This window comes from Anopheles coustani, chromosome 3 (assembly GCF_943734705.1).
Source record: "Anopheles coustani chromosome 3, idAnoCousDA_361_x.2, whole genome shotgun sequence".
Classification (NCBI taxonomy): Eukaryota; Metazoa; Arthropoda; class Insecta; order Diptera; family Culicidae; genus Anopheles; species Anopheles coustani.
In genome coordinates, this window is record NC_071288.1 from 77,665,315 (window position 1) to 77,685,590 (window position 20,276).

The 20,276-nt window shown below is 45.4% G+C and overlaps 1 long non-coding RNA gene across 1 annotated transcript in view; it reads left to right on the top strand.

Moving 5' to 3' along the window:
• The first annotated feature begins 618 nt into the window (after window positions 1-618).
• The window catches only part of LOC131258894 (uncharacterized), a 58,442-nt gene continuing 38,784 nt past the window's right edge, over window positions 619-20,276 (top strand). The window contains exons 1-3 of the long non-coding RNA XR_009178112.1: window positions 619-689; window positions 1,927-2,316; window positions 16,049-16,085. This is a non-coding gene — a long non-coding RNA (uncharacterized LOC131258894). The remainder of the gene's footprint in view (window positions 690-1,926; window positions 2,317-16,048; window positions 16,086-20,276) is intronic.

Below are 20,276 nucleotides of genomic sequence, written 5' to 3' on the forward strand. Positions count from 1 at the left end.
GATTGCTTTACAAACAGCATGTATCGTAAGAAAACCTTTCCACGTACACATTCAAACGTAAAGTTATGGCTGACGAGCATTTCCATGAGTGCTTTATGGCAGAATTCCTTCGTTATAGAAACTAGCGGTGAGTCTTACAATTTTTTTCACGGATCGACCCGGAATCGAATCCGTCTCTAGAAGAGTCGATTCCGACCCGTAGGTGCAATGAGTTCGGGTCGACACAAACCAACGGGTCGAATTCGCATCTATGCGATTGCATATGGGCAGCTGCGACCACGGGTCGACCCGGAGTCGTTGAAATCGATAATACGACCCGAACCGCTCCGGTTCGCTTACGGATCGCTCCGGCCTGATAGGTTCGAGTCGACTCGCCCACCACTAATAGAAACCTTGCCGGCGAGAACCGATTGAAATGGGTGAATGTGTGCGTAAAAACCGAACCAGTTGGCTAGTAGTGTTGGTGAGTTTCCACGTAAAACTCGGTCCCCCCGGGTCGGTGGTGTTGATGTATTCGTTTCTATTTGTTTCGCACACTTTGTGTTCGGTTCGAAACGGTTCTAGCGCATTTGACGGTTCACAACATCGTGTATCCGTTGGATATCGGTTAGTCTACGAGCGACAACGTTTACGGAAGGTCGCGCTGTTTCGCATCCCCGCAGAAATTTTGCCGCTTATTGCTTATTAATGTAAATCCGGTGAAATTACTGTACACGCACGTAAAAGCCATCTCGTTGGTTTGCTGGTCGCGCGGCGAATCGTTTCGGTCCGAGAGCCTGCTGCACTGGCAGCCGAATTTTGTGATTTCCCAAGTGTCGATGCAGATAACAAAAAAAAAAAAAGAAACTGTGAAAACGTTCCGAAGCATCTGAACTCGACAAAGTCGGCGACGGAAGCGAAGAAAGAAATCTGTCCAACCCGGAGGAAAATAAGTTTTCCATTGTTGTGCGGTGCCCGTCAACTCGTCGCCCGCGGTTGTCGGTTTTTAGTGAGTCGCGAGTGAAAAATTGCTGGAAGAAAACGAGAATTGAATCACGACGAAGCATTTTTGTCGCGCGGTAGTATCGTGTAGCCACTTTTGCAGCGGTCGCAGTTTACTTGGATCGGAAAGGAACACGACGCTCCGATGCGCCAGTAGTTGTCGCGAAGTACTTTAAAGATAGAAAAATTCTCTTTCATCCCAAAAACATATCTTTTGCAATTTGTCTTCCGGTTCCAAAGTTGCGCCGGTTGTTGTTTTTTTTCTTTGGGAAACAATTAATTCTGTTTTGCATAAATAAGACACGTGTGCTACCGTAAGCTCTAGTGAAGTGCACGTTCAATCATGTCAGAACCACGTTCAGCGAGTGCAAAGTCATAGCAGTTCAGGAAATAATTTTCTTGTGAAAAACTTTCCAAAAAGACTGAATTTGTCAAAGGTTATTTAAAGCCGGCAAATGTGCTGCCTTAAATGAAACAACGTTCTGAAAACCTATCACCTTTTCAAAACTCAATGCCTGCTTGTCCAGCATAAGAGTCGGTCTCTTTTTTTTAAGCGACCGGTACTTTGATGGAAAGTGTTTCATTGATGCCGATGCTGGTAGTACTTTCCTTTGAACCGCCAATTGGCAGACCCAACAGCAGAACCTGACTGACCTTTGAGTTAAACGGGTCGAAAAACGGCTTACCGATAAAAATTCCATTCCGAAGCGCCATTTGCGCTCCATGTCCATTCAACCACTTTATTTCGTCACTCCAAATTTACACCCTGTGATTCTTTCGGTTTCTTTTTGTGCAATTTGTGTATCCGTTTCAACATATTTTCTCCGTGTATTTACCCGCAACGTGCCATCTGAAACGGAAATTGTAACGAAAATTGTGTGTGCTATTCAACGTAACAAAAAAAAAAAAATCTTCACCATTCTTGTGTTTCTTTTTCCCGCGCAGCGTAATTCGTGTGAAAGTAAAATCGTCTTGAAAAAATAATCTATCAAAGTTGAATCAAATCAGAATAAAAGTTAGAGAAAAAAAAGGAAAAATATCCCGAGCGCCAACCAAACGAAAAAAAACCCAACCCGCTACCCTCACACCACGTGTCGACACACGGTGATCGGAGACGAGATCGTGACGAGCGAGAGGAGAGCCAAGAAAACGGCACGAAAGCACAGCAGCAAGTAGTGTTTTTGGCCGCGCCGCATCTCGCCGCTATCCGTTTGAACCGGTGTGGACAATTTAGTCCGCGCGCTCTCTTGCCGAAGACATCATCCCTGTGTCCTTGTTCGCCGCCATCAGCACCTCCCGTGCAGTTTTGCAGCCGGTTAAGAATTCGGAAAAAAGGTAGGTTGTAGGAAAGTGGGTGTGGAAGATTTAAAAGTAATATTTTGTGGCTCCACTGTGGACAAATGGAGTACTTTGGAGGTGAGAGCCTTTGCTGTCTTAGAGTTGTAGGGAGTCAGTACGGGTCACAAAGTGGAAGTTTAAGTAAAGTGGAAAAAAAACATTTGTGGGGTATGACTAGTTCTCCAAAGAAACTTATTCTTTGGAGTTATTCGAGTACATGTCAGACTTTAAGTGACGTTCAGTAGTGCTTCATATCTGACAAATCTGACCCGGTGTAGGGTAATTCTTTCCTCAGTTGGTTCTATAAAACCACGCGTTCAGTCTCGATAATGAAGGTTTATCATGTGCGGCTACCATCACATAAAAGTTTTATAACATTAGAAGTCCTAGTCCATCATAGCGGTATCTGCCTGTTGTCCCTTTAAACATATTTGATGGTCCGGAGCAACTTTGAAAGGGTTAACAAAATCGTAGAACTTCTAGAGACGTCCTGTACTCTATCAAATCTCACAACATCGTCGAACTGCGAGATACATCCGCCGTGTCTCTATTTAATAAGGTGCCATTGAAAATGCTGAGTTAGGAAATTCTTTCGCCGGTTGTTTGCATGACAGACTGCACTCAGTCATTCAGGCTTGATGATGATGGCGTCCGGCTTTCTCACGAACGCCTACCCTGACGAATCGGCTACGCAACCACCACCACCAACGTGCAGCCCACGGCCCAAGGGTTGACAGTGTATAGTGTCCGTCGCCGCGGTGATAAATGTTTTGTTTGCACTTATCGGACGCGTCGTCGTCGACGTCTCGAAACCGGCTCGATATGACGAACGCTATAGTGCGCGTGGTTTCCGTCTTTTTGCCCTTCCGCGACAAAACCAGACGACCACGAAGGCGACTTTGTCGATAAAGGTTGCTTTTACCACTCGGAGCTCGGGCCCGGTTTGTGTGCGTTCGGCGGCCGGTAACACGCGCGTGTTTTGTTTGTTTTTCTATGGCCTCGCGGTACATGGCCCGGGATAGCGAGTTTCGGGGGAGAAAAATAAATCCACCCTGGGTCTTCTAGACTGCTTGTGGTGGATTAGGCTCTTACATTTCGGAGGTGTCGACCGGTGTCCGGTGTGTTTCCGGACTATGCTGAGCTGCAATTCTGGTGAAGTGTCCGGTATGACTGTCTGATATTTGTCATCGGAATAGCTTGACGCGGCCTTGTGTACAGAAGGTGGAGGTGTGCGTATCACAAAGGCCCGGAGATAATGATCCACACTTACTGATGCGCTGCTGATAAAACACCATTTCTAATGACGTCTCGCTTGTTGCCATCGAGAACTCGCGGTATAATTCGCAAGTGGTAGAGGTGAACAGGGTTTGGGGATTTCATACGTTCCAATGTCGGCAGAACGTTCATCGCAAAAATAAGAATACGGGTAAAGAAAACCCCCAAGAGACTAGAACACCGACTAAACCACCTCCGCCGAGGCCGAGGCGATCATCATCAAGGCGAACGTTTCAACGAAAGGGAAATCAAATGCGATGCGTTCGCGGTTTCTTCTCCACCCCGGGACCGGTCTTTCCCGGCGCTTTGTTCGTCTTCCTTGCCCTTTCCGCTAGTTGAACCAGAATACGGAACAGTTCCAGCGAGGGAGTTGAAGCTAGAGGGAACGGGGAAGAAATGAAAATGAAAACGCAACGCGAGATCCCGCCACGATCGCCGCACTGGACCACAAGTCGTTCGGCGACACGCTGAAGAAACGGTAGTTGTGTGATTTTCCTTCTTTTTACCCTTTTCTGAAGAACTCATCGTCTTTCTCGCGCGTTTGCTTCCAGTTCACAAACACACACATAGGTGGAAGAACCGGTAAGAAAAAAACGTTGATATTGCTTAGATGGACAAACGTGCTCCCATCCGAGACCCGTTTGACGTGACAGATCGCGCAGAAGATCATCGAGTCGCGGCTCAAAAGTCGTGGCCGTGGTGGACTTCCTTTGCCTAGAGGTCGAGGTTTAACGCCATCTCTGTTCTTGCGTCTCGAACGCCGCAGAATGTCGGTGCATTCTTCCAAGTTCTTGGTGCGGGTTTTAATGAGGTTTTAGAAATCGGATTTCATTTGAATATTTAATTGGAGAAGTCGCTCGATTTTGGCGAAGTTTGGCGGATCTTGTGAAGGTCGTTGAAGGAGAAGGTTGGTTACGAGCAAACTAGTCTGCATAAAATTGGCAAAGCAAAGAAAATATCTTTCTTGAGTAATGTTTAGTATATCCGGAAGAACTGGTCTTTATATCATCATGGACTCAATGTGCGATAAGTAGCGGTGGTTTAATTTATTAATCATCTTCGATTAACATTAACTTCACAACTCTTCGGAAAGTCCACGATGTGACACAATCATGAACATGATTGCGTTCTTCCTAAGGGAATATTTTAAGAACGAAGCCAGTTTGTTTAACAGAGCAAACATGTTGCAACTAGCACGCCTTCGACGAAGAAGACGATGACGACTGTTGGATTAATGATTCATGCTCTAGTCACTAACCTAATTTTGGGGGATTTTGAAATCGATTAATTCGGTTGATTTTCGGTGGAAAGAGATAGACTTCCTATCCCATAGCTTCATGAGCCGTAGCATAGATATTTACAGTCCGAGTGTTTTGAATGATTTCTTACCTTGTGTTCACGCTCCCCACGCCAATGTGATTTATTAGGATCCTCCTCAAAGCCAGCGGATGAATCCACGGTGAGTGGTTCGAACACCGGAGATGTGTTGCTAACGCGTGCAATACGATCGATGTTTCCGCGGAAACCATCACCCTAATTGACATCGACAGCACCACGGTGGTGGTTAATCCCCCACGGGCGGATGCTGAACCGAGCCGGCCACCGGACCATCCTGCATCCTGGGAAATTCAATCTCGCCAAACGGTGTTCCAGAATCGCTTGGAAATGAGCTAAATTCATCATCAAAATTAACAGAATGTGTTCGAGGTGCGGTATATTTTTGGAAACTTCCCTACCCAATAATGTCCCTCCCAAGGACGCTGGTTTAGTCCTTCGAAATCAAGTGCGGTGTTCCGTCAGCTTGGATTATCTTTCCCCGGCCTTACGAGCCCCCCACCGATAGATGGAAGCCAGTGGAAAAAGTTACATCTCAATCTGTCACAATAATTTAGCTCATTCCAAATCGCTCGGACGAAGCCGAATTGCGTTTGGCAAGAAGTTTATCCTCGGGAAGGTCAGTTGGAGGTACGTTTTTTGTGGTTTTTTTTTTCTCAGTGAGATTTTCCCACACCCAAGTGAACATATTCTGGTGGAATGGAGAAAAAACTCCAAGTGGCACGGTAACGTTAATTTCCCACCGACGAGAAAATGGTAATGCCGCTAGGCAGAGGTTCCGCTTTCTGGTTTCATTAGAATGCGCTAGAATTGAACGTGACACGGGAAGCTGTGTGTTTTTTTATGTGTGTATGTGTATCCGGCGGACATAGGCACAATTGTTTTAATTGCTTTCGATCGCATATATTTGGGGACTTATTTCGAGTCCAATTTTTGCCGGATCCTTGAAGATGTCCTCTATGAGAGTTTGGGAAGAAATAACGCCAACTTAATGTTTTGAGTATGAATTTGATTTAGCTGTGGGAAGTTATTTTTATAGCTAAATTATTCTCTTAATTCAATTAGATCTTCAGAATTCACGGTAACAAATTCAGACAAAACATAAAGCCTTTCTGGCAGAATACAATTCTGTAGAACTGGTTACATAAAACACGACATCTGGCTGTCGTGTCCTATAGAAAAACGCATCCTCTGAATCATCCCAACGAACGAGCGACACAGATTGAACAAGTTCAACCTTAAAACAAGGTAAAAAAGAGCCCTTTCACCCTTTACGCTTTGCGGCCATGTTTTTCCTATCCTACGTCTGGCCTTCCCCCGAAACATAATAATGTTTCCACTTGAACCATCATCAGGATGTGCATGATTTGCCGGTCGCTTAGCATGGCAATAATGGCGTGGGGGGGCGAGTTCGGTTAATTTTCATCCGTTCGCTTATGCTTCTGCTGCTGCCGTAGGCTCGCGACATCGCTATCTCCTCGCGCGGTCATTAATCAAGTCCTGATGCAGTTTTTTTTCCTCCCTCCTTTCCGTGTACCGTCTTTCCCTGTTTATCCCCCCGAGCACCGGGACTCGTTTTTGTCCTGGCTCCTACGAGTGTCTGTCGCGCCGGGTCTGGATGTTGTGTCGCAGTCCAATTGCCGAATGGTTTTGGTTCCGCGTCCCATCTGAACTTCAGACGCTGAATATCTTTGCCCCATTCGCTTTAGAAGTGTGTGGGAAGGTGTTTGGTGGTGGAGAAACAAAATAAAAAAAAGGGAAGCCAAAGGGAAAAGAGGATGAGATGCTGCGTCGAACTCCTGGACCAACGTGTAGCAAAAACGCAGCGAAATAAAATCGGGTTCAAACCCTTCGAGGACACCGAGAGGCATGGGAAGGATCAGAGGTCCGAAAGGCGCCAACAGGAAGGGCACACGGCAGCATAATAAAAGAATCGTCGCGGAACGCGAAACGGAAAAAAACAACTCGCTTATGCTTATGCGCGCTGTTTTAGTGCCCTCGTGGAGGATGTTGAAAAATGTTCGTCCAACAGCACGCACCAACAACCCGGGCCGGGTTTTCGGTTATCGATGGCATGAACCCCGTTTTGGCAAAAGGGGCCAATCTGAAGGAGGCAGCAACCAAACCTCTCGCCAAAAAGTGGGATATAAAAATGGACCGAATGGACGCAGGCCAGAGAGCGAGACTGGAAACAAGAAATTAAGCAGAAAAGTATTAAAAAACCCGAGAGATGTGTGTTTTTTCTTCTCCAACTTGTCCTTAATTTTTTTTCTTGCTGGTGGAAAGTTCCTCCATCCTTCTAGATTGGCGAGTTTGGTGGATTTTTTCTCCCTTCTTTCCCGCGAGGGGCAATTGAATTCATCCGCAGGACTCCGCTGGTAGAGGATGCTGGTATCTGTGTGCAAAACGCACACCGGGAGGAAAATAAAAAAAACAGCCCGATGCCCTCTTGCGACGGAAAGAGGATGAAAGTATATTGTTCGACAAGCCGGTCAGACCGGTTCCCAATTCCTTCGGTATCCTGGTCGTAGGAGCCTGATTTCTTGCTCCTTTGGTTTTAGCTCTTTATTGCACCGTCTTGTTGGAACTAAATGTCGATGCTTTTGCTTGGCGTTCTCGCTGCAATTTTCATCGTGTTTGAGTGAATCCGTGCATCAGAAGACGTGCTTTTCCTGCTATATGTGTACGTTTTTTTTAACGTATGTGTATGCGTTCGAAAATATTCGTAACACTCTTAACCGGTTATCGAAAGGGGTGGTAAGAAACAGAAAACGTCCGGAAGGCTATTATGCGATTTCGAAAATGCATTGGACGAGACGCGGGACCGGTTCGGTGACGATGAATCCGATCTCGGAACTGATCGCCGGCGAGTGAAACTGACACGATATAAAGACAAGCAGTGGCGGATTTACACTTATGGGGGCCCTACGCAATACCGTAAAAACTGATCAATTTTCGTTTTTTTCATATGCTTTTAAACAACAACGATATTAACTACTTTCACTCTATAATCAATAAGTTTTCTGGCCGACTCCTCAAAGTTCGATTTTATCAATTTTGTCTAACAATTCTTATTCAACAGTTAGAGTAGAAAAATTGTATAATTTTACTCCTCCCATTAAAATCTGTGGAAAATATTCGTAATTTACCTCGTTTTACAAGGACTATCGTTTTTTTTATTTACAATGGTATGTAGCTTTTTCAAATGTATAGCTACATCTAACAGACTATGTCTAAAACTCATTGCTTGCATTCAAACTGTTTAATATTCTCAACTCATTATTTTAATCCTATGCTTGATATATTTCAAAATCTTGTTGTTTTGTTATCTTGCAAATACATGCTTGTTTTTAACTGATTTACTTAATCACATTTTTCCTCTGTTACTCTTCAACTTTAATTACATACCAAACCTTCCTTTCATTATTTCGTTTTGGTTCTTATTATTAATTTTAATAGGATGCAGTAAAATTATCCATTATTGACCGGTTCAAATTTATTAATCGTCGATCGTTGAAGAAAATTCATGAATTCTAAAGAATATTTGTTTAAACATAAACTTTACGAACTTGGTCGTTGAATTCGGAGTCGGTGAAAAGTTTGGACCTTTAAATTCGCCAGCCATTCCTTCAAAGTTGTGCAAACAAAACTGTTCAAAACTCAATGAACAATATTACATTCAATTAAAAAAGTCCCACCCGATTCACCCCTTTTGGTGGGGGCGACTTTTGACGATAACTTCGAAGATCTTGTACCTCCTGAGCCCATGTTCGAAAATCGGTGAAAAGATAACGCTATCTCTTTATCAAAAATTATCGACCGCCCGGTGCCACGTAAAACCTTTTACGTGTTTACTGCCATCGCTTCCGGTTTGGGGTTGCAGTGTGATAAGAAAATGCATCGCGCGCGGCCGACGGAGAATTTCTCCTCTTTCGTTTTCGTTATTGTAATTTTGATCACACAGTTTTTTGCTAAAACTATAAAAATTCATTGGAAGTAGCAACTGCGGTTACAAGCGTTTCATTTTGACATCCCAAAAACAAACCCATCGTTAGACGAGCAACCAAAAAGGAAAAGTCCAGCGCCGAGACGTTCGAGGTAGTCGAGCGGAACGCCGAAAAATTTCGAACGGCAATAAAACCCCAAAGTCAAGTCGGACAACTTCCGCTCGTCACCCCACCGCACCCGCTGCTCCTCAGCAGCCTCCCTAACACAATACCTCCTCCGAGACACGCGCAACGCACCCAAAAATGGCCCCATTTTTCTCTCGCGTGCGCTCCGCACCACGCGGTGACTTTTCACGAAACCAACTACTACGCAGCCACCCACCCACCCATCGAGGATTCCTTTTCCGTTCGCGCCGTTTGGAAGATTTGGTGATTTTCATGTTTGGGCTATTTTTCGGCGTTGGACGGCGAATGACGAAATGTTTCTTTGTACTTCTCTCGAGACGGGCTGAAGAAAAGATCGGCGAGACGATCATTATACGATCTCGCGTGTCATGTTTCTTATGCGATCTGTTTCGGGGCGTTGGGAGAGAAAAAGAGATAGTACGAGTGCCAGATACCCCAAAAAGGGATGGCAAGATACCGGTATCTGTGCAACCCGACAGCATGCTCCGTACGCGATGCGATCGCGGGAAAGATGTATTTGTGGCATAAGGGGATGCATATCTTTTTATTTTCTTACCCTTCCCTGCTCCTTGTTTTTTTTTCTTCACCCCCCCCTCAACCATTTCCCTTGTGTGGGGCAGTGAGCCGTGAGTAAAAAATGCACATAATAAACCATTTTTCGTCAACCTCCTACACACACGTGCCGCCGCTGTTCCGACCTCTCCCGTGCGAGCGCACCACATTCGAACGCAATAGTTATCCCATTAGTGGCCGGTTTTCTTTTTCCGTTCCGTTTACTTTCTCTCGCCCCAAGTTTGGTTTATTAATTTTTCTCTTCTACCCTATGGCGAATTAATCTTGTTACAGTTTTAATCGGTTTCGCTGCAGTTGTTTGTAAGGCGGATGAAAACTGAATTTAAACTAGATTTTCAGCAAACTGATGGAAACCAGTGCGAAACGAACCGGTTGCCATTTTTGGTGTTTTTCTTTCGGTTTTTGCAGCCTTTGGCCCCGATTTATTTTGTGCACCATTTTGTTCGGCGACTGTGCAGAATATTTTGGAGCTCCCCACAGTCGAAGGGGAGTTGCAAGCGATGGTCCCGTTTTTTATGGTTAAATTTTTCCACCGCTTCAGCCCATCGGGGCCGAGAAAGAGAGAAAGTCTGAGGCGGAGAAAAATGTAGTCCAAAGTCGCCAAGACATCGCCAACATTGGCGTCCGCTCCATGTGGCGAGCAAAAGAGACAAAACGGGACCTTCGTCGTCTCGAACGTTGTCAGTTTTGGTAGGGCGACCCTGTTTTTGCGGTTTATTTTATTTCCATGCTTCGTTCGTTCGTCGCTTAAACTTTAGGTTGGGATCATACCACTACAAACGCACGTACGGAGCAGCGAGTTTAAGCTGCGCGCGCACGACGTCTCCGCGACGTTTTCGCGTCTTGGCATGCGCAGCACACTCTTGGTTGCTTGGAATTTTTCACCTCACCGTTTCTCACCGCTCACTGCGATCTGATTGGGGGGGTGATTTTGTGAGAATACCGCGACTCAACTGCGGCTCGGGTCTCACGAGCAAAAACAACCCCGCCGGGTGTTTTTAATGCAATTCTTCGCACACATACACCTTGATTTTTGACGCACGCCGATTTTTCCTCACCACAGCAGCCATTTTAGACAAACATTGGCACTTAATAATTTAGGTTTCTTTGACCTTTTTTTGTCGTGTTTTTCAAAGTTTCCTGCACAGTGTGAGGTGGAAGGATAAATAAAAGCGCGGTTCGCGATGGCGGCGTACATGTACCTTTTTCAGTGTAGGTAGTCGTGAAATATGCTCCCCTTTATAACGGTTACGAAGACTATTACGATCTCCACCGGTTTGAAGGCAAAAAAAAATAAACGGGAAAAAACATACCCCAACCACGTCGTTTGGTTTGGTGGGGCGCAAAAGAAATGGGCTCCAACGGGAGTGGTGTTGAAGGGACGGAGGGATTGCTTGAGACGGCCGCCTCAACACGCAATAAAACCGCGTTGTCTCGCGGTCGGCGACTACTTGGTGGTAGTGGTGTTTGCATCCGAACGCCGCGGTGTTTCCTACGGCGCGAACCGCTACGGGTTTTTCGAGGGCGATATTGAATTTCGTTGCTCGGCTTGAGTTTCGATAACATAAACCCCTTTGACTCGGTGGGCACCCTGTTTCCCCGCCCGCTCTTCGCCGCGGTTTTCCACAACCCCGTACACAATCGCGCGGGGGCTGGTGACTCAAACCGGGCTGATGAAGCCGGCTCTTTCTCGGATGTTTTTTTTTCTCCCTTTCGGCGACCTCTCTGGTGTGCGGAAGTGGCCCGTAATCAAACATGTGTTCGCACTCGCATTGCCTGATGCATGTTGCTGATCTGGGCATTTTTTTAATTTTTTTATTTATCTTGCTGGACTGCGTTTTGTTCGAGAACATATTTGCTTTTTCAATTCTCATATCTGCGTTTTTCACATCATGGTTTTCTTTTCTTAAATGCCTTCTTGCTTAGGGAAGGGAAAAGAAATGGAAATTGTTTCGCGCAGGCGCCAAATCACGCGCGCAAACGGCCACACATACCAGCACACACGATGGCGCGCGTTTCAAATTTTTCCGATTCACAAACCACCGGTTTCGGTTTTTCGTTGGCTTGGTTTCGCTTCTTCCTTTCCCTTCGAGTTTTGTTTCTCACTTTGTCCTAAACCCGACATGTTTGCTTCCGTTTTTTTTCTCCTAACGCCACTTTTTCCGACGCTTCCATCTCATAATTTTCCCCCGGTGCAAGTTTTTCGCGCTCACCGATGTCATCATCATGTGGTGCGCGGGCTAAATTTAGCCTTCCTTCCCTCCCCGAACGGCGGCTTCAGCTTCGGAGATGTGTTTTTATTTTTAAATTAATATAACCTCCAAAAACCAACCGCCGGTGCACGCAGCGGTTCGGTGATGATGGTGTGGTATTGGTGGCATTTGGGCCACCCCTTGCCTCCGGTGAGACTCCTACGCCCGATGATGTGGGGGTGGCATTTTGAGAGGTCCCTTCACTGCTCTATAACGAGGACAAAAACGGTGGCAGCGAGGAAAGTCAATTATGCTCGTGAATGATGCATACACATTCTTGATCTTGCTTATGCGTTTTTTAGTTAAGTTTTTTTTGGGGAAGGGATTACCAATGTGCGTCACGAAAGCAGAGAGCTGCTTGGGTTTGTGCTCGTGCACGTGTTACGTCGACGAACAGTTGGAAATCGTTTGGAACCGATCTAATTTCATTTCACCAGTTTTTACGAGCATCTACTCGATAGCCGAATGTGTGCAGTTCGTGCTACTTTTTCCTTTTTATTGTGCGGTTTTATTTCCACCACTCGTGAATCATTTCATCGTTTTATGTAATGTAGTTTGATTCTTATAGTTTCTTGGTTTTGAACAACGCCCTCTCGAAGCGATTTCCCAGCACGAAACAACCATCTCTTCACTGCGGACCTGTTTATTGGTGCAGCTGTTCCGTTTTCTCCCGGTCACGCCACACTCTCCGGGGGCAATATAGATTGATTCGATCGAACGAGCGCCGTTCGGCTGACTTTTCCTGAACCCGAACTGTATTCAAGAAACCCTTTCTCCTTTTCGCCAAAAGCGGTAGTTTCACTCCATAATCGGAGCACAAAACTTGAGCCGCAGCCCAGTCTGCCGGGTGAGGTGAGGCCTTTTCCTTTTCTTACGGGTGCACCGGCCGTGTCTTGGGTTTCTGGGTTGCGCTTCAGCTGCACTTGTGTGTGCTCTGCATCACATCGACGGTCGTTCGTTATGACGCGCTCGGTGCACATGGTTCGTTCGAGTGATCTTCTTTCACGTTCGAGTTCGAATTTATTAATCGCTTTACCGAGCAACATTACCTTCTCCCAACCGATGACTAAGCGCAGCAGGGGTCGGCAAACATTTCCTTAAAAGGGTCAGATGATTAAAAGGAAAAATTTCTTAAAAGTAAAGTAAATATTAAAGCGTCAAAAGATAAAATATTTGAAATTTTATCGTGAAACTTTTTCAAACATTTTCATACTTATTTTTGCAGAATTCTGATTTAGTTTTCAACATATAACAGGAACACCTGGAACACCTAAAATTTAAATGGATTTTTTGTTTTTAAATGGATGGATTTAAATGGATCTTGAGCACTAAACTTTTCTTTTTGCTAGATTTGGCTCGCGGACCGAAGTTTGCCGACCCCTGGCTAAGCGGGCTGAAGTATTTCTGATGCGCTTTTGTTTTGTCGGCAAGCTTGTCTTACCAAATTGAAAACCCGTAGTGTTTTTTCTCACATGAAGAGTGGACAAGCAACAGCGTGGATTACGGTTTGAGCTGAAACACGCAACGATTTGCTTAACCATTTGTGGAGGATGTTACACGTTTAGTAATTATCGAATGGGAACCACGGTTATATTTAACGAAAAACGTTTTATCTTTGACTTTGATCAACAATTACTTCTTCGTGAACTTCACATCGCTTCTCAAGCTGATTTTCGATTGGTTTCAAGAGTGAACAATGTACCGTAAGACGATGAAATCTGTCCTAACTTCGCGACCTTTTGGGCATACTTGAATCTCAGGCCGCCTGGTCCGATTATTTGTCACTTTGCCAAACGAGTTTTGAATTTTGTTTTAATGAAGCTAAACTCTCGGGCAAGAAACGTTCGTGTTAATTCCCTTTCAAGGTTAATTGAACATTGACGAAGTGGCGGGGGTTTGCCTTAATGCAGCAGCATTTTTATTTCGCCGAGATCGCAAACCATCGATAAGCTCGCGCTCGCGAAGCTCGGCGCTTTTCGGTGAGAAATCATTGTTCAGTGCATTGTGGTCTTGCGGATTCGATTTGTTTTCTGCTCCGTTCCACCCACGTACGGCTTTGTAACGGGAAGCCAACGGTTGGACACGGGGGAGGAGAGTTGGGCGGGGACCCTGTCTTAAGACGTTTGCTTTTGTACTTATCACCGCCAAGGCCTGCCGGGCGCGCCTGGGAAGCAGTTAATCATTTGGTCATGGCTCAAGACCGGCTTTAGCAGCTCGAAAGTCGACGCCAAACGCCTTCTCGTGTACATGTTCGTGTGCAGTAGCGCGCTCTTGGGCTGGTTGCCCCCTATACCAGAGGGTCAGCCTCTCGGCACCTTCTGCGCCACGGTTCGGTGCGTTTGTAACCATAGCCGTTTTGGCTTTTTGCTCGATGGTGGCGCCCTTGTTTTTCGGTTGGCTGAACGGTGAACCAACCCAAACCATCACCGAACCGACGGGAACCACAACAACGACGGAACATCGGGCCGGTGGAATGATCATTCCAAAAATTATATACATATACCGTTCGTCCCATAAAACACGCTCCGGCTGGTCGCACTGGTGTGGCTTTTAGTTTATCCTTCCACCTATAAGTCACCAGCTTCGGGAGGTTCACGATGTTGTCCACCTTTGGCTTGGCTTACATTTCACGGAACAAGTTCCCGAGCGAAAAATCTTTTAGGCTTTTTATTTTCCACTCGCGCGCTCGTCCAAAGTTGCTGGCAAAAATCCGAACCCGATTCGCCATTTTTGGAAGAACGCGGTCACAAACCACGCGGTTCCTGGCGCACGTCGATGCAATTCTGCAGAGCAAAATATACGTGTGCGTGTGCCCCTTCGCTTTTGACTTTCCACGGTTGAACAGTTTGGTGAATTTTAAATGACATTTACAACCACCGGTCCTGTGCTTTCCACAATTCATCGTCCGCGCTGGATCGGGATGAAAGTATTTCTTGCATTATCTCGAGACGTTTCAAGGCTTTTGACAAGTCTCCGTTGTGCGTGCTTATCCGGATTTGGGGTTTCTTTGCGCCAACATATTTTCCACCCCTTTTCTTCTTCTGTGAACGCCCTACATAACCGATAGCCGGAAACAACAACCCAACGAGGCGCCGGTGAAAACAGTCAAAATTGACGAAAGGGAAAGTGCACCGTGTGGTAGAACCATTCCCATCGGTAATGATGTATTCAGTAGTTCAAAACGGGAGGAACAAAAAAGTGGAAGCACTACAATGAAAAACAAAAACCACAACATAAAAAACAACGCGAAAGTGAGAGTCATCGGGAAACAAAAGCGGTGTAGGTTCACCGGAAAAATGCAAAGACGAGCGATGAAACCGACGAAAAACTACCAAATACGTACGGATATAACAAAAAAAAAAAAACAAAACAGCACCAAAAAGGAAAAACAAAACACGCAAACAAGCGCCAGTTAGCAAAAACAAGAAAATGAACGGGAATCAACTCAACACAAGTGACGATTATTACGCCACACAAATTTCGACTTCCATTCATGGTAGCAAAATGCTTACCAGCAAACCGTGTGCTGTTGGGGAGGGAAAAAAAGGGTGGAAAAGGGATAGAAAACTCCACCCCACCAATACCCGTCCGTTATTGATGGATCCGTGCGTCTTCTTTTGTAGGTTGGAGTGGGTTCGGTGTGAGTTTTCCCTTCCGAGCATCAATTTCAAATTATTAGGAATAAGTTTTAATTCTTTCCTTCTATTTGTTGAGTGTATCGTTTTTTTTTATCTTTGCTATATTTAACTTCAATTGGATTTCGTGCGCTTTTCTGATGGTTAGTTTTGTTTACTTTCTTTCTAACTGTTCGTTAACCGTCGTTGATAAGTGACTAATTTTAATTTTTTTAACGTCATTTAACAATAACTATTCCATTACGTTCGAATCGCTCGATTGGCGTATGTGTTTATTCTATTTGGGTCTGCCAATTAAACATTCAGTGGAAAATCGACTCCATCGGCCAACCATTCCATTTTCCCCACCGCTAAAGGCGAGGGGGAAAAGGAAGAAAAATCAAACTAATTTTGTAATCGATACGCTTTGATCGATTTTTCAATCAATACCACCTGATCCAATCAAGGCACCCTCCGTTTTGCCTTCATCGCCCTGTACTTTGCTGCGTTTTGTTAATGGTGTTCTCTTTTCCTCTCTCCCTTCTAGACGATCGGCTTCAAATTCAACCGCGAGTGCAATTGAGGTATGTTTAGCATTACTTCTTTCTCAAACAGAAGAAACCCACGTGTGGAAAGCAAGCAGTTGAAAGAGACATACGGTGCCGTGTTTAATGTTTGGCTTTTTCTTTCCTTTGGATGCCAATCGGATGGTGTGTTACCGAAAAGAAAAAAATGAACGGGTGGAAATTATCCACGGGCGCGCTCCCACCGTGATGGGTTTCGATGCGAGTTTAATTACACTCGATCCAATCCATCCACACGGCCTTCTGCGCGGCTTTCCGTACCGTGGTATTGGCGGGGATCATAATTTCAGCTAGTTTTCAACTCAACCCAGCCCCGAGACAGCCCCGTCGTTGGTCGGGTGGCGGATATTGGTTAACAATTAATGATTATTTGATTACGGCCAATTACATCACTTATGGGTGCTCGCGCTTGTTTGGATGTGTGTGTTGGTGTGCGTCTGCGCCTTAATGGTTGTTGATAAGTTTTCCGCGCCACACGCCGGGTTTGAATAAGATTGGCGAATTAATTCCTCGCCAGAAAAGTGAGCAATCATTTTCCATTTTTTGGCTCCGGCCTGCTTTAGGAGTGTTTAATGTGTGTTAAGCCTCGAAGGTGTGCGTTTTCCATACTGATTTTAAATTGAACAATTTTTTCCTTCCATTATTTAAATATTACAATGGAAACATTTGAAGTGAAGTGAAAATGGTTAGATATTTGCTTTTCTATAGTTCGCTAAATATTTATTGTAATCATGCTAGTTGAAGTCATAATTGATTTTTCTGCTTTTCACTTTCGTAGTCTCATCACTCATCACTATAATCAACGAATTTGGGTTGTAAAAGGTGAAAAGAATCGTGATCTCCAACCTTCAGCACTTGCGCTACATTATCGGCATTAAAAAGCAGTACATAGTCTTGATATCGCATTAGTGAACTGGACAAACGAAACCTCCGTTGGTTCTGCTGGAACGAGGTAGAAAAACAAGAACCATGTCTCAGCTGCTCCCCCATTTTATGAACCCTTGCCGTGACCACCACAAAACTGACACTTCAGCAAACCTCCCCCTCCCAAAACAAAAAAGGCTACACTCGGGCGTATCATAAAAATATTCGCTTTATATCCCTAATGAAAACATTATACCACTAATTAAACTTCAACACTTTCTCCGTTGTGCTTCGACTCGGTTCGGTTGTTGGTGCTGCTCTCGTCGGTTGCAATACGTGTCCCCGTGTGTGTTTCCAGTTCGATACCGACCGTTCCGACGGCGTTTTCCATTGGCTAGGTCTTCGTCGAAGTCCCCGGAATCGTTAGAGCGGGCCGTTTTTGTGGGGATGGCAGCAGTAAAGACCCGCCGAAGACTGAAAGTTTTTGATGCCTCAGCAGCAACCCATCCTGTCCTGTGCCGAGAGTGTGCTTCCGGGTGGGGCTTCCATGCAAAAGGCAACCGTGTCTGGGGGGAGTTTTTGGCAGCTCCACGACTTGTGGAAACGATAGAGAGAGAGAGACTGGGGTGGCATCGTTGACTGTGGCTTTTACTTCCAGCCAGTCACCTCTGAAAAGGCGAACTTAAGCAGAAAGGACGAAAAAGGAGCCCCAGATGTTGGAACAGGGAGCTCGCAGTACTCCATGAACGACGGCAAAGGCCGACTTGCGGTGGTCGGCTTTTGTAACCTTTACCACCGCCGGTTTCTCGGCTTCCCTATTCGGGAGCTACAATTTGGCTACAGTGTGGTGCGGTGAGTGTGTCTGCGTGTTGGCCAAGGTTGGCACATTTCCCGACCTTCCCCATTTCGGGCCGCGTCCGTCCGGCTTAAGCAGCGGACGTCATCGTAGCCGTCATACTTTTTTCCGGGAAAAAGGGCTAATAACAGTCTGATCCGCTGATCCGTACGAAATCGAGCCCCCTCCGCTTTCCCATGCCGCTTGGGCGCCATCTTGATGCTCTGGAGCTGGAGCAGAGTGAAATTTTTAGCTGGTGGTTTTGGCCCCCCAACCTTCAGCTCATGCTCTCCTCCGCCCTTTCCAGTTATGAACACCATGAATACATTTATGTTGCCGAACAGTTGCTACCAGCGTTTGTGCAAGGGCTTTTTCCGTCGGGAGGAAGGATGGGTTGAAATTTAAGTTGCGTTGTTTTTTTTTTTTAATGCTTCACTTCGGTATAAAATGAAAAATATTTTCTTCCCCACAAAGGAAGGAGACGGAGGGAGGACCGAAGGGTGGAGGGAGGTCCGAGTGTTTGTCTTCTTGGCAGCGAAATGAGGTTGCTCCAGAAAGTGCAGGATATGATGCATGTTTGCCAAATTTATTCCAACCGCTGCCAGTGCGATGTCCATCCGCTCGATGGTCACGATGGTGGCAATGATGGTGGTGGTGGTGTTGAAGAAGGTCGCACACAGTGCAGTGCATCGCTTCTCGCTTGGGCTCAATGAACCGCACACGAGGGTGAACAAAAGTGTACTGTCTGATACCTTCTACGGATGCGGATCCTTTATGAAATTTTCCTACGCCAAGGGAAGTCCTCTCGCTGGGCCCGTTATTATCCTCTGGTCTCGGGTAAGCTTCGTGGTCAAGCCGGTGAAGGAAAACATCTGTGTCCGGCAGCAAATTGGGGAGGGCCAGCTTTTGCATTTTTTTTGAGTGTGTGTGGAAAAGCGGATCAACGGTTTAAAGTTTCTTGTTTTCCTTCACTGCATTGGGAAACCGATTTTACAAAGAAAGTAAACCAAAATGCTGGCTTAATTTAACAGAACAGAAAATGATGAAAAATTAGGAATCGTAAGAAAACATGCAAACATGGAAAGTTTTACAATTTCTCCGACAGCGATCGAAGTACTAGGTTAGTCAATAAGTTTTGAAAGCGACAACTTTGGAGTAGTAGAGAATCCAAATTTTTGTTCCAAATGTCATTTCGATCATTCTCATTCGATCAACTCATTCGTGTATACAAGCGTTATGAAGTTGACGTGTTGGAGCATTGTGCAATGATGGAAAAATCTGAATATCGTTCTGTGATTAAATTCTTTGTTTTGGAAGGTTTATTGGCGACAGAGATCCATGAACAGAAGATGAAAGTACTAAAGGAGTCTTCTTCATTTCCAACCATTCACCGATGAGTTTTTGAGTTTTAGCGTGGTCGTACAAGCGTTAAAGACGAGTCACGCTCAGGTCGTCCAAAAAGTGCATCAACTCCAGAAAACATTGGAAAAATATAGGATATGGTTTTGGAAGATCATCGAATGAATGCAATTTTAAGCGCGATATTTTTACGCCGGGATGGATGAAACTTGCACTAAGGATGAAACTTGCATCTGTCATCACGATCCTTAATCAAAACAAGAGGCTAAGGAGTGGTGTGAACCAGGCTCTCCGTGTTCAGAAATTGGCCAAGAAGGTGTTAGATGATGATAAAGATAATAAAAATGATAACCTCCAAAAAAGCTGTGTTTTCATTTCCGCTCTCAAAACTTATTGACTAACCTAGTAATGTTCTTTATTCTGTGTTTCTTTTTTGTTTCTCTGCAAAAGACACCAACTGACAAATGGCATTGAAAATTGAAAAACGTATTTGCATAATTTATTTCTCGGTTACAGTCAATCTCGCGCGCAACCCCCTTAGAATGATTTATTATTCGTCTGCATGCATAAAATTTAACAACAAATCGAAACCCGGTCTCGGGTAAATCAAACAGTCAAACAAACACGCATCAATCGACGTACGTGTGTGTGTGACTCTTTCCGGCCAAGTAGAACACGAGGGGTGGGTGCGAAACAACCCGGTGTTTCTTGCTGGCTACTTGAACTCACGTCCCCTTTCCCGCCGCTGCGTACGTCATTTCTAGTTCGTTTGATTTGCATGAGTCAATAGACGCTTGGAAACCCTTTTTTTGTTTCCTTTCCCGCCGGGCATGTAACGCACCGTTTTCCTCACTTGAAAAACATGATCCTAAGCAATCAGCACAACACTCCCGTCGCCCTCGAGGTGTCTGCCCTGGGGCTCCGGTGGGTGCGTTGGTCTGATGAGCCCATCGAGGTACGTCATTGATGCCCGAGTTTTGCGAAAACCTTTTCCTCCCCGTTTGTGGAGTGTTTCACGCCACGCGAACGCAACTGCTGCGTAATTTATATACATCTCGGGTGACGCTACCGCTGGCCCTCGAGGATACGGTGTGTGTAATTGTTGTTTTTGAGTGGCGAAAGCACTCTCCGGG